At 42.9% G+C, this 22,651-nt stretch overlaps 1 protein-coding gene across 1 annotated transcript in view; it reads left to right on the forward strand.

The window, feature by feature from the left end:
* The window catches only part of CCKAR (cholecystokinin A receptor), a 367,251-nt gene that overhangs the window by 320,152 nt on the left and 24,448 nt on the right, over positions 1-22,651 (forward strand). The window lies entirely within an intron of this gene.

Genomic DNA, 22,651 nt, shown 5'->3' on the forward strand with positions numbered 1-22,651 from the left:
ACAGATTTTCCAGGTAAGACTAAAGTTTCAAGGCATTTTTTCAAGATCTGATTAAAGATAGAGGGGCTTTCTGTGTACCCCTGGGGGACCCTGTTCCAAACATACACGTTACTGTTGAAAGCAAATGAGAAAAGAAATTTGCTATCTGGATGCAATGGGATCGAAAGGAAAGCATGACATAGGTCTATCACGGTGAACCATTCAGCATCCCAGGGAATCTGATACAGGATGACTGCTGGGTTTGGGACAATGGGACAGCAAGGAACCACAATTTTGTTTACCTTTCTCAGGTCCTGCACTACTCGATACTTGCCACTAGGCTTCTTAATGCCCATAATGGGTGAATTACACGGGCTACTCATTACTTCCTGTATGATATTTGCTTCTAGCAATTTCTGTATTTCAATAGCAACACCTGCTCTCACTTCGGCACTCATTTTGTAAGGCTTAGTGTTAGGGTAAACTGCATTTTCTTTCATTGTTATTTGTATGGGATCCACGTTTTTCATCAACCCTACATCCTTTCCAGTAAAGTCCCACACTTCTGACTTCACTGTCTGCTGGAGTTCTTCAGGTAAGTCCTGCATAGTCATTCGTTTTATTTCTGAGTCAGGTCTAATTAACATTAGCTTGTAGATACCGTCTTCATCTGGTGTTTGAATTTCGACGCCCTTTGGTGTGCAAAAGATGGTACAATTCATTTTGCACAGCAAATCACGTCCCAGCAAATTTACCGGACTGGTATCACAGACAACAAATCTGTGCATTTGTTTAAAGTTTCCAATTGAGATCTCCATGGGTTCGGTAACAGGTGTACTAATTAATTGATTAGATACTCCTACTACTTGGATTGCTTCTCCCGAGAGGGGTAGGTTTGGAACGTCCACTGTTCTCACAGTAGAACAGGTAGCGCCAGTGTCCAATAGAAAGGTGACATCATTTCCATCAACCTTTCCTTCAATGTATGGCCCTGACTGGTCTACCGGCAAAGAGGCGCCAAGTACGCACTCCTCGTCCTCCCCTCTCAGGCCCCGTCAGTATTGGTCATCACAGAAAAAGGTGTCGTTCAACAAATACTGCGAAGTTGCTGTATTTCTATCCTCATTGCCTCCCCAGACTTCTACATCATCACCCTGTGGTGACTTCCCTTTAAATATAGGCTTTGGCGCTCGAGGCACTTGAATCGTTTTTACCTGCTGCTGGGTCTTTCTTTGCTTTTCATTCTGCGTCTGTGGAATTAAATCAGGTGTTTGGGCATTTTCATTTTGTAAATACGGACACTCGTCTCGCCAATGTCCAATTTCTCCGCACTGATGGCATTGAAATTTCTTTTTTGCTTCCTCCCTACTCATTTTAGGTCGGGGCTTTCCTCCATTCCCTCCCCCAGGACCTTGGTTCTGAGTAACTTTATTTAATTTACTCAGTTGCTTTTCTTGCTGTTCTGCGAGCTTTACTTGAGCCCACATCACCTTCTCCTTCAGGGCCTTTTTCTTTTCTGCCATTTCGTCCTCACAGTACTTGGCGTACCGTAGGACCTCATCTATCTTTTTGGTATGCCAACAAATTTTATTATCCTTTATCCACTGACAAATTTCGGGTCTTAAACCGTTTACAAACCTGTAAATGAAGTGGGTCATGTCCTTCATCTCGATGTTATCTATACGACTGTATGTCTTGAACACCTGCAACAGCCTTTCATAAAACGAGTGCACTGTCTCGTCCCTTTCCTGCGTGGTTCTATCTATCTTGGTCCAATCAGTTTCCTTTGCAGGTACTTTTATTTTCAAATGTTGAATTACCTGTTCATACTTCCTCATCACTTCCTTTGATGGTTCCCCTGTCTTGTCATCTCTCGGGTATTCCTCACTAGGCCAGGCGATGGCTATTTTACACTCAGTCCACAGATCTACAGGGACCACTATGTCGAAGAACCCATCCAGGTCTTTCCATAGGCATTTCTGCACTTTTACAAATCTCTCTACCTGCCGGTACCAGTCGACTGGTTTTTCTCGTAATTTTGGGAAGTCATTTGTGAAGGACACAATATCCTGACGGAACCATGGGACATGTACATATTTTCCCCCTGGTACTTCACGCATAGGGCATAACTGTTCTGGCTTTTCAGCTTCTCTTAGAGCGAATTCGGGAGTTACCTGCCTAGACCTGGCCTCATCTTTCTTCCTAGCCCATCTGGCTTTCCATTTTTCTACGTCTCCCCATTTCTGCAATACTGTCAATAGTTCCTTGACCTGTGCCTTTTTCCCTGACACATTCAGGTTTTCCAAATCTTTGTCTGAAAATTCTGCTCGGTAGGGTTTCTGCAAGGGTTTCGATTTTGAAATGTCTATTCCCATACTAGCAGCAGTATCAGTCAATTTTTCATGAAGTACTCGGACATTGCAGGTAAGACTTTTGCACATAAACAACAGCTCTTCTTCAGAGTAGGTATTTAATCTGTCTAACCCCACGTTTCCTGCCATTAATTCTTCTATTTCTACTCTCAGTTTGTAGAGGTCTAAAGGTTTCGCTTGCGAAGTTTGTTTCTCTAATTCTTGACTCCATCTTTCAATTTCTTCAGGTGTGACCAAAGTGACACTTCTAGTACCCAAAGTCGATTCCATTTGAATCTCCCTCGCATTGAAAGGATTATGTCTTTTCTGCATTCTTTTCCCTGTATTTCTAATGGGCAGATCCATCAGTGAGACTTCAGATTCACATTCGCTCGTCTGTTCATCTATAATTAAGGGTTCTGGTCTGGACTGTGCTATTACGGGAGTAATGACTGGAGGTTTTGGACTTTCATGCCGATCCCCGTACAATGAAACTACTGGTCCGATTGTTACGGGGATTGTCAATGCTTCAGGACTGGTATTTAACTGGGTCATTTTCTGAACGATCTCAGCTCTCTGTTTTGCTAGAACCTCCCGCTCCTTTTCTTCCAGTAATCTCTCTATGGATTTGTCATGTAACACCTGCGGGGTTAGTGTGGGAGCATAACTTGGGGCAGTGGGATGAGTCTCACTAGGTCCTTCACCATAATTTGGTCTTGGGAATAAACTTCCTGTACCTAGGGATCTTCTTTCTTCCTCATACTGTGGCTGTAATGACGGCATTCCTGAACTTGAGGGTCTCATCTCGCCTCCGTAGGGAGGTCGAGAACAAAAATCTCCTTCCCGGGAATATCCTGTCTCCCCACTGGCTGACATTCTGGGATAAATGTTTCTGGTATCCACTGGTCCTAGACTCTCGGTATAGGGAGGAATGTGGTAACCCCCTCCTACACTTGCGGACCTAACTTCTTCCTGAGGAGGAAGTCTTCGGGAAATATCTCCTGTACTGGAAGGTCGATGTCCCTCATTATAAGGAGGCGGACTTCTTGTACATAGGTCATCTAATAATTCATCATCCGACTCTCCGATGGGTACCCAATGTTTAGATTTTTCCAACCGTTTCTGTCCCCCAGAAGGATCATCTGCTGGCATCATGGGAAACAATCCCTCCACTATCATATTCTGCCTCCACTGTTTCATCTTTTTAGCTCGTGCTTCCTGCTTCAACTTTGGATAAAATTTAGTTAACCCTTTGTCCATCCGTGGCTTATCCCTTTCGAAAGCCTCGATTTCCCATTCCTCTAGCGCTTCATACTGCGTTAATCTAGGTCTGGGATGTAAATCATTCATTCGGGTTCTCAAATTAAATAGAATTCTGCTGTTAAATGTTCCATCTAACGGAAAAGCCAACACTCCGTCATCTTTCGTGTATTTCACCCAATTCTCCAACCATACACATGTGTTGTACCCTTTATCGAACATCATGAAAGATGCGGGAGTGTTAGGTTGCGGTATGACAACACCTTCTCTAGTTTTAATCGGCTTGTCCTTTTTGAAATAATTCTTCACCTTATTTACAAGAGATACTTTTCTCTTAGTTCCGTACATAATGTCGTTTTTAACTCCTTTCCACTGATCGTTCTCAAATCCCGTATAACGTGGATCAGGTCTGGTATGCGGTCTATACGAATGCCACATACGATTTTACGAGTGATTTTGTTTACAAAATCACTTCCAATCCGAGTGCGTCTATTATTTTCGTGCGACCAATGAAATGCACGAGTTCAAATAATCTCGACCAATGGGTGCGCGGCCTTTTCGCGAGACAGTTCCCACGCTCCGGCGCTCGCCCCTCCTTTACAATTCCAGCTCCGCTACCAGCCCGCTGCGTCTACCAATCCCCGCGCGGCACAGAGTGACGTCAGAGCAGCTTCGCGACTGACTCCCTCCTTCACAAGGTAACGGAAACTTTCTTTCCTTTTAAAGTGCTTAGTGCTTGGTTATTTTACAACGAATACACATTCGCCACTGTGCTCAAGTGTCTAGACAAGAAAGATTTGTTTTACTGCAAGTAAACTACTTCCATTTACTTTTCACTCACTACGAGTAGATCTCTTCTGCCTACCCTTCACACTAGCATTGGAGAACCCGTTACTCCCCTAGACTCATCCACCTTTCCGGGATATATCCGAGCCTAAAGTTTCCCTAGCGAACCCCTTTGCTTTCACTCGAGCTCCGATGAACCTGCTACTCTTCCGGTGCGACCCTCACTAGGTTATGCCACAGTAGGAATTTTGCCAATGAACCTCGTCACTAACATTTATTCAATCATACATTCAGAAAAACCCTAGTTAGTGCTTCCAGTTCTGCCTAACCTGCACCAACTTTCCTTGGGCCAGTGACCTCAAAGCAAGTGGATTCTATTCACCACTCGCTATTCAATTCCCCGGGGATTCTTAACAACATGCAAGACGTTTTACGTACGAATGGATTAATACATATAACAGTATGATAAGAAGAATAACAATTTTAAAACATTTCATAATTTTTCAAAGCAAACACTTCAAGTGAGTGATCAGATCACCCGAATTGCCTACTCTTGTTAGCAGCATCCGACTTAGCTAGACTAACTAGTCCTACCTATCCTTTAATTAGTCCCTAACCATACCTCTGCTACCAGAAAATTACTGCTAGAGATCGCGGGTCACCCGACCAATAATGTCGCCATTTCTGGCTTCGGGCCCATATACTTTACTTTATCATATACATTGATCAGGTGACCACACAATCTACTACCAATAATTGTGAGTTCCCTTTCGATTTATTTCCAGTGTACCCAACTTACCATCCACCGTTATGGGTACCTATGACAACGATGGGTCAGGGAGCTAGCTGTAAAAGGAAAGGCAGCAAAATATACTATTCACCATATATCTTTACTTTTCATAAAATGACCACGGACAACTGGAAGTTTTGAAAGTTTATCTTAAATTCAAGTAAAAGGCAGTCATACAGCTTTATCAAAAGAATACTAGTGCGACAGGGAACCCGCTAAGTGAGAGGAAAACTAAGATAAGGGGCAAGGTGAACACGCTATAAATCTGAGTTACTTAGTCAGTTTTTGAGAGAAAAACCAAGACCATATCAGGAAGTTGCAAACTGCAATACAGAAAATGATTTCTAAAAGGTAGGGTAACATAGGAACACGCTATGAAATCAAATGCAAATGACTTTATGAAATGCAATGGTTGCAGGAGAAAGCATGGAAAATTATTCACGTGCAAAGGTATGTCTTTATTAAAGCAAAGACAGAAAAAATAGAAAGGTGCAGTTTAAGAACTCAGAGCGATATTTACCTAGACTGGTGTGAAAACCAACCCTGGCCACGGGTCAGTTAAGGACAGGAAAAACCCTCAAGGAAGGATAACCCTCAGTGAGACAGCAGGTGCAGAATGGACACCCCAGGACAGGACAGGAAACCCAGATTCGGATCAGGACAGGACCACCAGGATACGACCAGCACCCGCAGTTCGGAAGCAACGCCTGCGCTCCACCCTCTCTGCAGCTATCAGTCAGGACCCCGATTGGGTCAGCGAATTCCCCAGCAAAGTGCTCCGCCAGCACTTAAGGTTCAGTAAAACCTTCAGAGTCTATGGTCAGATTTCGGACAGAGAGCTCCGCAGCACCTCTGTATCAAGTCACCTATTGAGTGCGTTGGGTCAGTGACAGGTCAGCTATTCAGACAAGTCGGACAATTTCTCTAGTTAAACCTAGGCTAGTTATACTGTTTTAGGACCGGGTACCACCCCCCAAATGTTGCAAAATGTCAGAATCCCCAATTTGGATTGGTCCTAAGGTAGGCTTTGGTTAACACACCAATCAGAACAGACTATTCTAAGGCCTAATTTGCATCCTAAGGTGCCGCCTAGCAAGATTGGGGTTCCCACGAGAAGTCGCACGGAATACAATGAAAATTTATACAATGTATTACAATATAGCATAATCTAGATGCTTCTGGCTGGGTGAAGGTGCACGTTCCCAGGCAGGCTCTGCCAACAACCTTCTTTGGCTTGGTTTCAATGCCGTTTCACTGCATCTGCTCATGCGCCGATCTGCCCTCCAAGATGGACTCCCCATCCCCATTCACCCCTCAGTGCCGAAGATACATGAAAAGTAAGCGAAAACAAATTAGTACATAAAAATAAATGAATGTATTACATGTCATGATTTCACATTTCAGGTTTATCATTATAAAAATATACTATGCATTATTGGTAAGTGCAACAAACAATTTCACAAGAGCAGCAGCACAAAGCTTCACCACGTTATAGCCATCTTATTGCTTATTACGCATGCGCACCCTTTCCCTCCAAAACTATCTCTACACGAAGTCACGTGAGTGTGACTGACGCATGCGCAGAAGAGGAAAGTCAAGCAGCGGCCATTTTAGAAACACGGATTAATCGTATTAGTAAAACACATAGGCAAGCATCTCTATGATTCCCACGCACATCCAAAATACATAAAATTAGTAAAACGAACAATTAAGTTACGAGATTATAATAGATTTTCGAGGTTCTTGAATTGAGCAAGTCGCGATGCGAAATCTTGCTCTATCAATATCATTGTGTGGGATGGGGTGGGTAAGTCTAGAAGAGGTAGAGGAAATTTGGGAGAATGGTCATTTTGACAGCATTGAGCCCACCCAGCCATGACACATGTAGTGGACGACACCGACAAACATCCTCTAAAATGAATTTCTGATATTCTGGCCAATAAGCCAGTGTCCAGGTCATCAAGGTGGGGGTCAGATTAAGGCCCAAATATCTGATGGCACACGGGGCCCACTGGAAAGTGTGGGAGACTGCAGGTCAGGGAGATCCAGTTTAGGGATCAAGATATTCAAGGTGTGGGATTTAGACATGTTGACTCTGAAACCAGAGACGTGTTCAAATTCTGTAATGGCATGGACCACTGTGGGGGAGAGAGAGAGCGGGTTGCCTAAAGTAGGCAAAAGATCATCCACAAAGGTGCCCGCTGAAGGGGACGCCGACAATAGAGTCTGTCTGCTGGATGGTGATGGCCAGGGGTTCCATCGCCAGGGCAAATAGCAAGGGTGAGAGCAGGCATCTTTGACGAGTGCCCGTCACCAGGTGGATCAGATGTGTGGTTGACCACTGACCGGATTGTGGCAGTAGGGGAGACATAACGGACTATTATCTTAGAATTCAGGCCCAGGATGAGGCAGATCTTTGTGAGGACTGCTCAGAGAAAGGGCAGGCTACCCCTATCAAATGACTGTTTTGCATCAACCGAGAGGATACATGAGGATATGTTGTGCTTGTGAAATTTCTCCACTAGGTGTGCAACACACCGGATGTTATCAGCTCCTAGCTTATTTCGGATAAAGCCTACCTGATCTGGCTCAATCTAGTCAGGGAGATAGGGTTCTAGTCGGTTTGCCAATATCTTAGTGTAGGTCTTGGTATCCATGTTTAAGAGAGTGATGGGGTGATAAGAGGCCTAGAGAGAAGTGTCAATGTCAGGCTTGGGGATGAGTGCTATTTCCGTTGCCGCCATCGTTGGCATGAGGCCCATGTCTGACGTGATCATATTAAAAAGTGTCAACAGGTGATCCTGAAGGAGAGGAAGGAATGCTCCATATAAAGTAACAGGCAGCCCAACAGGGCCTGGTGTCTAGCCGGTAGACAGTTCTTCAATGCTCAATACGGTTGAACTACATTTATGGAGCCTTCTAAAAGCTCAGTATGTTGCGGGTTGAGGAGGTTGAGGGAATTCCAGGTGTATGCATTGAGGTAAGCTTTTGAGAGGGGCCTTCCTCGCTATAAAGAGTTTGGTAGAAGCTTTGAAAAATACCTGTTGTTTCACAGGCTCAGTTGTGGCCCAAGTCGGATCCCCTGTCTTGATGGTGGCTATGTATGCTCACACGTATAGCTGTCGTAGCCTACACATCAGGAGTGCACCTACATTATCCCCTACCTCATAAAACCGCTGCTTTAGGGTGCTTAGGGAAAGTTCAGCTCTATTCATCCTATGGGTACTCAACTGACCTTGATGCAAGGTCAGTTGTCTTTTGTTGTGCCTGGAAGGCTCAGACTGGTGCGGGCGCTCTAGAGTCTTGATGTTAGTGGCGAGTCCTGCCCCTGACTAGTCAGGACTCCCTTGTGCAGGCGATGGCAATAAAGGATACAACTCCTCTGATGGTGGCTTGGAAGCCATCCCAGAGTGTGTGCCTTGAGATCCCTGGGAGGTTGTTTGAGCTGAAGTAATCAATAATGCCCTTTTGAATCTCAGCAATGTCGACCGGGTCCCTCAGCAGATGTGGAGGAAAGTGCCATAGAGGTGGGGCAACAGAGCCCAACAGCTCCATTCAAGTCCTGTAGTGACCCACGTACTCTCACACCAGATACACCGGAGAAGTCACTCTCCTGAAGTGTGAATCGAGGAGATCGTCTGTCGAGGATGTGTACCCACTCAACAGGAGAGGGTTTGTCTCCCCCAGGACAGATGGTCCAGTATGTTGGCAACATTGTTCAAGTGCTTTGAAACCCCAATGGGCCAGAAGGGTAGGAGAGTGGACAGTTGATGAAGTGAGCCCAAGTCGAGTGAATATACAGTTCCCCCAGGTCAGGGGAGTCATCAGCCAGCAAGCCCAGTGATTGATCAGTGGGGGAGGTCTACAGAAGCTGAGTGTGTACTGTTGTGGTCTTATCGGTGACTGGGATCAGTGTGCCCAGCTGAAGGCTAGCATCCCCCCATATCCAACAACATGGTTCAGGGGGTGGGGGGAGCCCCTCCGAGCAGCTCAAGCCACCCGTAACATAAGGCAGGTTGTGGTTTCATGGAATGTTAGTATTACAGCGGTACAGCCATCGTGTGGACCATGAGGGCTCTGATTCCATGTCCCTCAGGTATTTTATCCTTTTTAGTCTCTTGTGAAGCTGCTTCTTTGCAGTATTTGTCCAAGTGGAAACTCTGCACTGTGGGGCCCAGATGGGGTACAGCACTTCATGGGTGGGTAGTGGGGCAGCGTTGAGACATCAATCCGTTTGGAGTTTCAGTAGCCGTTCTGCCTCCGTCAAGGACTGAAGAGCTCTGTGCTTGCCGTCCCATGTGAACATTACGGCAAATGGATGGCCCCATTGATAGCGTATATTAAGCTTGCGCAGTTTTTACAGAAAAGATAGCTCCGCACCCTTCTGATAAGTCTAATTTTAAGTGAGTTATTAAATATCAAACATTGTGTATTATGTTGTACAAATTTGAAGATCCATGTCCATTTTCCCAAAGTGAAGTCAGTCACAGGCTCTTGAAGTTTAAAATGTATTCTTTATTAAATTTTCTTATCAATGAAATAGCCAACGCGCTTCGTCCGTTACCGGACTTCTTCAGGGCGATAAAAATACACGAAAAGGAAATATTTTTACAAATTTACCGACAGACATTTAAAAACATACTTTAAAAACCAGATAATGCCAAAGAAATATCCATTTGTTTAAACTTCTGGCACACATATATTCACTTTGGAAAGTCATTTTGTTCCCCTTTCTCCTTATGTCATGACTAAAAGATTTATTGACAACAAATTTATGTCTATGATAAGATATAAATAATTCCGGAGATCTCTAGACCTTAATGTAGCACAACCTCATATCAATTTCATGTAATCATGTCTAAAATTTAAAACCAGGTATACATTTGAAAATGCAGAGGACAAGCGTAAGCACACTTAGGGGTCGATTAGGATCGCGGACGGACTTGAGTCCGTCCGCGACCCCTGAGGAGGAGGGAACGTCCGCATGGGCTGCGGCGTTCCCTCCGATCTGATTAGGATGTGACCGCCAGGGTGGCGGTCACATCCTCTATCTCTAACATTGCGGCGGGTGCAGCTTCAAGCTGCACCCGCCCCAATGTAAAAAATGCATGCACAGCATTTCCGTGCACAAAGCGGCAGGCACCGCGCGGTGCCTGCTGCATTGTGCACGCAAATGCAGGGGGGTACCATAGGTACCCCCCATGTGCACTCACCACCACCCCTTCACCCAGGGGGCCCGCAACGGGCCCCCGAAGTGAAGGTCCGTATGCTTTTCCATGGCGGCAATGCCGCCGTGGAAAAGCATATTTACACACACATCATAATATGGCGGACGGTGTCTCATAGACACCGCCTGCCATGTTATGGCTTTTCCGCCGCGGTCGGCTCCGACCGCGGCGGAAAAGCGGCGGACGGAATTCCAGACCCACCAGCCATCCTAATTTGGCGGTGGGTCTTTGGAGTCTCCGCCGCGGTTTTTCCGCATCCTCCAGGCCGGCGGACACTTCCGCCGGCCCGGAGGATGCGGAAAAACCGCCATCCTAATCGGCCCCATAGTTTGTATATACAGACGTACCATAATCAGTTTATAATAGTCCAAAGTATATGGACCTGTGGTTCAGCAATTGAGCCCAGTTAGTCTGCAAACAGAATGAAATGTATAATTTTATGCTCTTCAGATAATCATGATCATTATCAAAACACATTGGATATTATATACGGTTCATAGTCAAATGTCATCATACTATAACATTTACAAAAGAAAATTATATGTCACACCATTCCGTTTAATTCAATAGATATTAGAAATATGGCATTTATACGATAAGATAATAGCACTTGATTTTGTAGTTTTCTGCCTCAACTCATTATAAACCCATCAATTTTGTAAGTTTATATTGTAACTTAAAAAACAACAAAAAAAAGATTTGTATCAAGTGTGGGCATATACATTAATTATCTGTCTTATATCAAATCATTATTGAAACCTAGCACTTACTTTTATTTAAAGAATTGCCTATCGAATCCCATTGGCAATATATTTGGAAGGCGTTTAAATTTCAAAAGATACCGGACGGATGTATCCTAAAAATAAATGAAACCTATATTAGCCTCACACATTTAAACAGTACCTAAAATAAGTTTGTCAACAGGTTTCTTGTTTGAATACTAAGAAAACCAAAACACTTGTCCATTTTTACATAGTATTTCGCAATGTAGCCCCTAATATATTTGTCTCAAAGATGTTCAATTAAAACTCATCATATTAAATAAAAAATATACTATTTGCAACGTATTTTGTTAATGTTTCCTTAATCACTATAATGGCCTTCAAGAGAGTTAACAATATCCAAACCTAACACCCAACAAACGTTCCCCAAATGGTGTCCGGTTTACAAGGCGTACTCCATCTCATTTGGCCGAAAATACAATTTATACCGTCATTTTAAGCGGTGGAGACAGAGTCACAGAAAGTAAATATGAACCAAAAAACAAACAGAGGTCAATTACCCTCAAAAGCAACTATATAATATCAATAAAAACACGAGTATATGAATATTTCTGTACATGTATCGTACATTATTTTTAAACATAAGGTGCTAAATAAACTGTTTCTCAAATCAGTACAGACTGGTAGAAGTCATCGTTTTTAAATATATGACAAAAAGATTAAAAATCTATGAAGCCGGTGCAGGCATAAAAAAAGTGATAATGATGGATGTTTATTCTCACAGTATTTTGGGCGCACAGGCCACACACTTTTATACAGAAAAGGTACTGTTAGGGAGGAGCCCATTTCAGAACATCATGGCAAAGATCATATATGCCTCAGAGCCTGACGATAATGACCAAAAATTACATATGTTTATGGATAGAGTAAATACCCCACAGGTGCTAACAAACAGAAAAAGGGAATTTTCTACTAGGTTCCGTTTTCCCACGAAAGTTACACTCTGCCCCTCACCGTAATCAGTCTTACCGCAATAGTGTGCGTAGCGTCGTTCATGCGGTCATCTGGTTTGGCGGTTTCAAAAAGCCTTGCAAATCGCCCCATTTTATACACAAAAATTAATTGGTTCATTTGCTAATTAGCCTCCAATTCATTAATTGAGTGTTCCTTAGTCGCATTATAGATGACGCTAGTCTAAAACAAACCCAGCGCCACCTTAGAATAGGGTAAACCGTCCAATATCCTCATATTTTAACCCGTATATAGAGATAGTCATCACCCAAACAATGAAAACATCGTGCACATGCTCATGTGCGCCATAGTGCAGGAACATAAACATAAATCGACCAGTATAAAAAGATCCCGATAAACCTAAGTCAAAGCAAGGACTGTGGTAGACCACATCCCGCCTCATCCGTCACATTATAAATGGCGTAGATCTAAATCCAAAACCGCGCCATCTTTGAATGAAGTGAAGACAGACCGTTTCCTCATATTTAAAATGCATACTGAGATGTTGAACACTAAATACTCTACTATTGGTCGCATAATATATGTGCGCCATAATACAACGAATCGACCAGCAAAAGAAATGTTAAGTTTGAAAGCACGCTACGAGACCAACATGGTAAACAACTTCGTGCCACCCACGTCACATATGTCACATTATAGAAATGGCGTTTGTCTAATCCAAAACCACGACATCTTTTAATGGAATAAAGACAAGTCATTTCTGCATATTTAGAGTATATACAGAAATGTTAAACACAAAATAATCAACTGCCGATCACGTATTATATACGCACCACAATCCAATAAATCGACCAACCTAGAAGAAGTTGCAATAAAGCGCTAAGTTTGAAAGAGCGCTACGAGGCCAACACCATGTGAGTTCAAAGAGTGTCATTACATGTAGGGGCAATCTTAGAACTGGCATAAATAATTTCTCAAACATACTATGGTCTTATCTAGAAAAGTATAGACAGCCAAAAGGACATGCAGAGACACGCCGTGCACTCATCCTGATTTTCATGAAATTATATGGCCAGATTATATATCATAATGTCCACGTGATAATATAAAGGGATTTGTTATGATCCCATTTATAATCACAATATATATTCATGAATCGTCATAGAAAAATTGCCACCACAGTTTGCAACACATATCTATCTATGCACAGGTAATCTTAAACAAATCCAACGGTGTTGCACATCTCTAACCGGGGAAGGAAAGAGGATACCACGTAATGAGTGCACATATCCAATGTATGTCACATAAACCCGTGTAAAGGTTTAGCAGCAAGTCCACAAAAATTCACACAGTAATGATCTCCCAAGGTAAGCAGTCAAAACTGAATAATAAAAAGTAACTACTGCAGATATGTACTTAAGCCAGTTTGCATCAAAACACAGATATGTCTACAGATAGGTTTCTACAAAAAATAATTAAATTCATTATTGATGCTGAACCCAAAGGTTACTGATCTCAGCGTACAGATGCAACGCGCTTCAATTTGTCTTAATTGTCTGGTCCTATCACCACCCCTTGGATTTGGACCCATACAATCTATTGCGTGGAACTTAATCTCGCTGTTCTGTGGGTGGCATTCAAAGATATGTTGCGCCACAGGATTTCTCATATCTCCATGTTTTATTCTTCTGACGTGTTCTTGAATCCTATTGTTAAGACTCCTAATACTGCTCCCCACAGAGATTTTATCACAATGGCAACTAATCAGATAAACTACATGTGTACTGTTACAATTGATAAAATACCTTATTGTGCATTCCTTAGGTCCATTATGTTTAAAGGACTTCTTATTCATACAGTATCTGCAGATCGAACAATTACCACAGTTATGGAATCCCAGTGGCTTGTCTGGTAACCATGTAATTTGAGGGAACCCTCTTGTCATCACATAGCTGGGACAGAGTATGTTCTTTATCGTCAATCCCTTCCTATAGACAACTTTGGGTTTGTCAGGGACAATGTCAGGAGGTAGTGTTTCAGATTTTAACAGGTGCCAGTTTTTTTATATATATATTAAAAATATGGTTGCTATACACTCCATATTCTGTCACAAAGACACATTGACCCTGATTGATACCTTCACTGGAGGATGGTTGTTGAACCAGAGTATCACCTCGTTGCTTTTTTCTGACTTTGTTTTCTGCCTTCCTGATGCAACTTTTGGTTGTATGTATGTTTTCTCAAAATTGTGCTCTTTGCTACAATTGCGGCGAAGCCGCACCATTTCTCATATGGAATGGCTGCAACAGTGCTTTTAGGGTGACAACTGGTTGCATATAAAATGCTAATATAGGATGTTGGTTTCCTGTACATATCGCTGTGAACCACATTACCCTTCACACAGAGTCTAAGTTCCAAGAATACAATCTCCTGCCTTAAACTACTGATAGTGAGCTTAATGTTGCAGTCATTTCCATTAAGATAAGTAAAGTACTCCTTCAGATCTTGTCAATATATCGGACATAGAAGAGTATATGGTCCACCCAGTTTTTTGAGCCTGGGCCCCAGGCATGCTCCATCTCATACAAACCCATAAAAAGGTTTGCATAAGATGGAGCAAACCTGGAACCCATAGCAGTTCCCTGCTTTTGTAGGAACCAACTGTTCTAGATGACAAGCATTTTGTTAGAAAAGAAAGTATTTTAAAGATTCAAGGCCCTTTTCTAATCCTATACACGTATATAGACTGTCCACGTCCATAGTTACGAACGTGAAAATATCCTCTTCCCATATTACATCCTCCAATTTGCAATCATCTTGATGGGATTAGATTGCAGTTTGATATAACAATCTGGATGGCTTAATTGTCTGTCGATCTCATTAATCTAATCCTGGGCATTCATTATAACAATGTTTCCACCCTTGTCAGCCTCACAGATGACAAGGGATGGATCATTGCGAACAGATTGAAGAAAGGTCCTCTCATCTTTACTAATGTTTTGCTTGTGTACACATTTAGAGTTGGAGAGATGACCATCCTCCTAGTTATATAGATCCTGTGTTACTCTTAATGCGAATTCGTCAATAACCGTCTTGGTGCAGCTAGGTGGAATAAATGTAGACCTATTTCTAAGTCCACTGTCTATTGGACTTATCAGAAGGGTGCGGAGCTATCTTTTGTGTATTTTATTGGAAGAGAGTGGGGGGTCTTTTTTCTCCAACTCTTCATGGGACATAGGGGATTGTGTCTCAGGCTATCAGCACCTTCGTTTTTGTTGCTCAAGACCTATAGCGGATGTTAGGTCAGTGCGGGAATTTGTGCTTTGATCCCTTTCTTTCTGATTGCACAGTTTTTCAATGATAGGCCTGAAGTCTCTATGGTAGTGCAGAGTGAGTGGTGAGAGATCCTTGAACAGTTCAATAGAATGTTCTCGAAAGATCTAGTGTGGTTTATTCTGTGACGCCTTCAAGATTGCTTTGTTTTCGGAAAAGAAGTAGACCTGTGTCAGGATTTCCGGGATGGAGTCTGGTCACCTGTTTTGGATGCCACCCTGTGGGCCCGTCCAGCGCTGGGGGGATGCGACATCATTGCCACAGATCTCATGCAGTAGCTCGGCAGTAAATGCCATGATGTCACTGCCCTCTGCTCCTCAAGGCACACCTTTAATGCGAATGTTGTTCTGCCAGCTTCTATTCTTTAATACCCCCTGCTTCATTTGTAGCTCGGTCTGCTGTTCATGCAGTGCCATCAATTTGCACCAGAGCATTTCCTAATCTTTATAGTGGACGTCGACTATGCATTCCAGGTGTTCTATGCGTCCTCCCAGGTCATTGACATTGCATTGGATGTCTTAGATACTCAACTTAAAGTCTGTTTGAGGGAGTCTATCTCAGCTAGGATTTCTTGGATGAAATGGGCCACACAGGACTGGGTTATGGGCACTGGCATTTCGTCCCCCGCTGAGACGGTGGGCGGGGGGTCCGTTGAGTTCATGTCAGGCTGGGGTGCTTAATTCCAATGTGAGGTGACTGGGTTGTCTTTCATGGTCCCAATTAGTGTGTCTTTGGAGGATTTGCAGCGAGGCATGGTGCTTCATAGGGCAATGTCAGAGTCAGCTCAGGGTGGCTCTCTATGCCTGTCAGGGATCAGCCGATATTGGTTAAAGGAAGGACACCTCGGTTGGTTAGCGGGTTTTTCGAGCTACTCTCATAGGGTGGTGTTCCAGGGGCTCCTAAGGGAAGTCAAAGCCCCCCTCCCTGGATGGCCATAGCTGGGTATTGCTTCTGGGTTTCAGGCCCTGCAAGTGGAGCCTAACTCCAACTGGAAGACTGCATCATGGTCTCAGTGCGTCTCGTGAAGGCTGCAGGTGCGTGATGCTCCCAATCCAATAGAGGCCCCAAACAGATTCCACCCCTGCTGGTGTACTGTAAGACAAGGCAGAAAGGGTCCCAAAAGAGTAACATGGGTCACTGCAGGCTATGGGGCAGTTGAGCAGGGTATCACACAAAGCACCATTTCCCGCACACCTTTCACCTTACCTCTGCCCCAGAAGAGGCCCCATCACAAGTGAACCAGAGACCCGTTAAGGATAAGTGGTCCCACAGATACTCCCAGGGCGGAGACGGGGGTCAAGGCCCAGAGATTCCACAGTATATGACCTCTAGGCACAGTGAAGGATTGTTTGCGGCCCCTAGAGGAAACACAAGTAGATAGGAGGATGCTGGGGTCATTTACAGCACCCACTCCTACAAGCTGCCTGGGTCATGAGCTTGGGGGTCCACAGAGATGACGTGGTTGCAGGTAATTCGATTTGGGCTTCTAGGACCCAGAAGCATTCTAGGGGCCACAACATTCAGAATGTCACCTCCCCGTAAGTCAGGGGGTTAAGAGGGCCCAGCAGTCAATGCCTGTGATGTAGGCGACCACTAATGTCCAAATGAAGCTGGTAACAACCCCCTGTTTTGGCCCCTCCACCAGCCCTGAAAGACACGATGAGGAGAGGTTGAGGCCAACCCATGTACGGAATGGGACAAGGATGATGACAACGGGAGTGATGACAATTATTGGTTAGTAATTGGCCCATTTTATACATCTCCATCTTTTATTTTGTAAAGATATTCTGAATAAAAAGGACCAAGCGTTCTCTCCCTGGAGATAATGCCCTTTTCTTTAGCGGTAGGGCGCTTGCTTGAATTTTGGATCTTCCTTGCCTCTATTATAAATAGTTAAAGATAAGTTGAGTACGTCCTCCTGTTTATATTTGCGATTCAAACTTATTGCTGTCATATACAGAGAGACACTTTAGGTTTTCTATTATTTGCAGTGATTTTATACTCAAATCAACATTTTCATCATACTTCCAGTTTTACATTATTGGTTAGTGACTTTCGGCAGCAGGCACGTGTTTCGCCCCCGTGTGGCAAGTTGGCTGGAGCTTTCTCAAGGCTTAAGTAATCTTTAAAACATCATCATTGTTGTTGTGTGATGCATAAAATATCATTCAGCAATTGGTTTCCACAAGAAGAGCGAAAGAACAATATTTTTTCAGTGAAGCAACGTGTTGTGACAGGTCCTCAGTTGAATCCTGTATTTTCGATCTGCGTTGAAGATTCAGATTGGGAATTCAGAATTCACAAATATGAACAGGAGGATGTGCTCAACTTATTTTTAACCTTTTATTTTGTATTTGTTTCGAGCTAAACATACTCTCCTCCCTCTTAATATTTAGAACTTTCCTAGCAGCAATACAAATATAATCAAAGACTTGTGCTTGCTGCCAGAGACCTGACACTTATAGGGCTCGAAATGACCCTCACCCTTGTAATTTTTGAGGCAGTGGTTCTCAGAGGGTGATGCACTTGGACAATGCTAACTTACATGAATTATTGGTGGGAACAAATATATTGTACTTTGATACTTAATACACCTGACACGTTTTCGAAGAGACTGGTGCCCAACCTGAAATGCTTGCAATGCCGATGGTATGTAGGAGACCTGCTACATACAATTTGGTCCTGTAGGACGGTGTCCCCTTTTTGGGTTGGAGTGCTCACTACAGTGGGGGAGGTGGTAGGCCGGACTATCCCCAGAGTCCCAAAGCTAGTGCTGCAACATATACAGGCTGATTTCAACAGTACTAGATATAAAATGGCACTGCTTTGGATCGCCTTAACGGTTGCTGAAAGGGATATCACACAACATTGGAAAAATGTTGCAACCCCACCCAGGAAGACTGGAAAAAGGAGCTGGATTTCTTTATCACTTTTGAGATACCAATCTACACAGCCAGAGGTTGCCTGTATAAAAACTTCAGGATCTGGGGTGCGTGAGCTCAGTACAAAGGAATCCTGTATGAACCCAACAGAATCCGACCGGGGTCTGTGGAGGAAGAAATCCAGACTTTTTCTAACCCTGGTTTAGGGGGTGGGCTGAAGAGCTATGGGGTGAGGGGTGAGGGGAGAGGTACTGACAATGTACTGGTCCTGTATGCTAGATTATTGAATCTGAGACTAACATATTCATGGAATAATGGAACAAATGTTATACAATGTTTCCCCCCCAATTTCTTTTTAATTTACATGAAGATTCATAGCTTCAGGCCAATGCATCTGGTGGCAGGATTTGTTTAGGTGCTGGTGGGTGTCTCTGTTGTGGAAATGCAAGGGGCATGGCATTGTGCTCTTGAGAGAGGTTTCTCATGCAAACATGTTCAACCATCTTACACTGCCAGCTACTAATGCAAAATAGTACTATATGACTAGCCGTAACAGACATTTATCTTTCACAATCTGACCATCATTTTGATAGAAGCTAAGAAATGTCTGTGGATTTGCTGGCCACAGAGACCATATCCCATGCAGGACACCAGGCAGTTTATCTCTGTTGAGTAGAGACATTTCCACATGCGAGTCCACTGGATTAGTGAGGGGACTTGATGTGGCTAGAAGGAGAACACTGAGTTAGAGCCTTTTTACATCTCAATGGAGCTGTATTTATTTATTTGTTTGTTTCTTTATTTATTTATATATTTGTGCAGTGCTGACTTATGAGATGTTGCAACTTCATTGCACTAGAGCTTTCATAGTCAATTGAACTTCTCATGTGATGTCAGCTAGGGCAGTGAGACTGTATGTTCCAGTAGTCCTAGAATATTTCCAATATCCGCTGACCAGCATAAGGACCATTATGAGGAAGTGGTGGACCTTAGGCCATTAAACAGGTGGGGATGACCTTTGAGGAGGCTGGTTTTCTGGTTTGCCCTATAGGACATCAGTTTAGGTTGGTATGTCGGGTCGAGACTAAGTACGTTTCACAGGTGTATCCTTAGAGTTCTGATTGTGCATCCTTCATGGGATTTGCAGGTGAATCTGGGCTGAATGATTATATTTGGTGTGCTTTATCTGAGGTCCCGATTTACATGTTTAAGTTGAAATTACTGATCACCACTGGGTATGGGCTCCCAAGCAGTAAGGCCAAGCCCTGCCTTAAATTGTATCACACAAAAATTGCCAGTACTGCTGATTGAATTCTGAAGTATTATTTCATTCTATACATACGAACAAAACACTATGTAAGAGGAATTTTTCCTAGAATCAATCTTTTTCAATTTTGCATTTTATTTGCACATTTCTAATTTCAAACATTTAAATATTTTCACAGAATATTTCGAAACACATCACAAAAACAAACATAAATTGAATTCTATCTTCATACCTCATTCATACTGGGGGACTTATCTATACATACTCAATGCATTCATCCAACTAGCAATCTAAAATGACAGGGTGTTATATTTATACAATTTATATACAATTTTTTTGAAACGAAACCATAGAATATCATTAAAGATATAAATCACTATCATCAGATTGTTGTTTCTGTTCTCTTATGGTTTCAGTGTGACGACGTTACAAAGGAAGGTCTACGCGTTTCGAACTTTTTAAGTCTAGAGTTCTCGTCAGGACCATAGACTGTGAATGGAAAAACAGGGGAACCTCTGTTAGAATGCGTCATTTTATGTCACAGAAGCTGATTTGAGCTCAACACCCGGTTCTCTGCCTCTTACCTCTCCGAGTGTCAATTGGGATGTGTTTCCTAGGTTTGCCAACGTCCGCGGAGCGGGACCACCTACATGATAAATGCACACGCTATTGAAAATGACTAACAACAAGCATTCAATATCAGGCACGCTTTATGGCATACTTACTTAGAGATAATGCCTTTTCATTTCTTTTCTGTGGACAACAAGGATAAACATGTATAAGGAGATTGATCTCTTTTGTTACTCCCTACGTGATCTATTATGGCGAGTTGAAAATCTTACCGGGTTGATTTGACAGTATTTGACAGGTATTAAGGTACCGACAGAATTCATTATACTGCTGGCACAATTTGCACTCAAACACAATTACTTCTACTTTGATGGAGATTTTTATCTCCAAATAGGTGGGGTAGCAATGGGCTGTCCCTTTGCCCCGGAATTAGCTGTCCTCTTTATGTCAAGCTATGAGGAGAAATTCATTTACCAAGATAATCCCTTTGGACACTCAATTAGTCACTGGAGTCGTTACATCGACGACGTTTTCTTTGTGTGGTCTAGTTCTGAAGAAGAACTGAAACATTTCAACCAGTGGCTCAACAGTAGAACACAAGAAATACAATTTAGTCTAATGTATTCTAAAAACAAAATACCATTCCTCGATGTAGAGATATACCCTTCGGATGAAGGAGGTTTGATGACAACTTTATACAAAAAAGAAACTGACCGGAATAGATCCTTACACTTTACAAGCAACCACCCGCGTAGTTTAAAGGAGAATTTGCCATATGGGCAATACCTAAGGATCCGGAGAAATTGCCAAGATAAACAGGAATATAAAAAACATGCCGAAAAATTGACCATCAATCTTATTGACCGTGGATACCCCAAAAAACTTTTACGCGGGTCAAAAAAACGAGCGTGGTGGACACCACGAGAACATCTTTTGGAGAAAAAAGTGAAAAAGAAATTGGACCGAACAGTATTAGTCACCACATACTGCCCTAATTCTAACATGTTAAAAAAGGTGGTCAACAACAACTGGCACTTGGTTAAAAATTTAAGCGAAGAATTGAAGAAACCCCCGCTATTCGCTTTCAGAAAAGAATCAAGTTTGGCAAATAAACTAGTGAGAGCCGCCTTACCAATGAAACCACAATCTAATTTGAGAAGCATGATGGGATTACCCCCAGTTGTGGGACACCACAGATGTGTAGGGTGTAATTGTTGCGACTCCACTGAAGAGGGTTCAATTTTCAAACATAAAGAAATAACTTGGAGACATGACATGTTTACAAATTGCAAAACACAATATGTTATCTATGGGATCAGGTGTCCTTGCAATTCTTTGTATATTGGCAAAACTAACCAAGAGATCCGCTTAAGAATCCAGCAACATAAATCAAGGATAAAGCGAAAGGTGCCAAATGCCCCATTGGTCAACCATTGGCAACAAAAGAACCATGGAGATAACGAACTACGCTGGACTGTGATCACAAAAGTTGAACAAGATCCAAGAGGAGGAGATCTTGATGAAAAACTTTCAAAACAAGAAGCAATGATGATTGTAAGATTTAACACAGCAACAAATGGATTAAACGAACTTTCTGAGATGTTTAAATTATAACTCTACAATGAGTTGTTCGAATTATAATTCTACATTGAGACAGGCACTCATCCAGCACACGAACGATTGGAGAGTCCCCTATCAAAGATGGCCGCCGCGGAAGGATCCCGGAATATAATTTGCCACAAGACGGAAGAAATGTCCCAAAGTCCACAGCATTCATTCTAATGACCAAACATTCGAAATATCGAATATATGTAACTCTTAAACATCACACCATCAAGTGATTGTAATACACACCCAAAGAAATGATAGCAACAAGGACCATGCTAAGATGGCGCCCGCGTTTCAATATGATGTCATGTGACACACAAACACATTGAATACAGCGTCTTCCAGCCGTATGCCCCAGATCGTGAGCCGGGACCCAGCGACAACACGCCACAAGTGAAAGGTATGACATATTAGACAGTCTAAATGGTCCTCAATCCATCTATAAGCCCCCATAATTTCGTAACGGATAATTTGAGGTGTATTCATCCTCCCCAGGTGCATTGTGAAAACTGGTAACGAATCTGCTGAATTTTCCACGCACAGCGTTCAAAGAATACTGTCAAATCAACCCGGTAAGATTTTCAACTCGCCATAATAGATCACGTAGGGAGTAACAAAAGAGATCAATCTCCTTATACATGTTTATCCTTGTTGTCCACAGAAAAGAAATGAAAAGGCATTATCTCTAAGTAAGTATGCCCTAATGCGTGCCTGATATTGAATGCTTGTTGTTAGTCATTTTCAATAGCGTGTGCATTTATCATGTAGGTGGTCCCGCTCCGCGGACGTTGGCAAACCTAGGAAACACATCCCAATTGACACTCGAAGAGGTAAGAGGCAGAGAACCGGGTGTTGAGCTCAAATCAGCTTTTGTGACATAAAATGACGCATTCTAACAGAGGT

Source organism: Lissotriton helveticus, chromosome 2_2, assembly GCF_964261635.1.
Source record: "Lissotriton helveticus chromosome 2_2, aLisHel1.1, whole genome shotgun sequence".
In the NCBI taxonomy this organism is placed as follows: domain Eukaryota; kingdom Metazoa; phylum Chordata; class Amphibia; order Caudata; family Salamandridae; genus Lissotriton; species Lissotriton helveticus.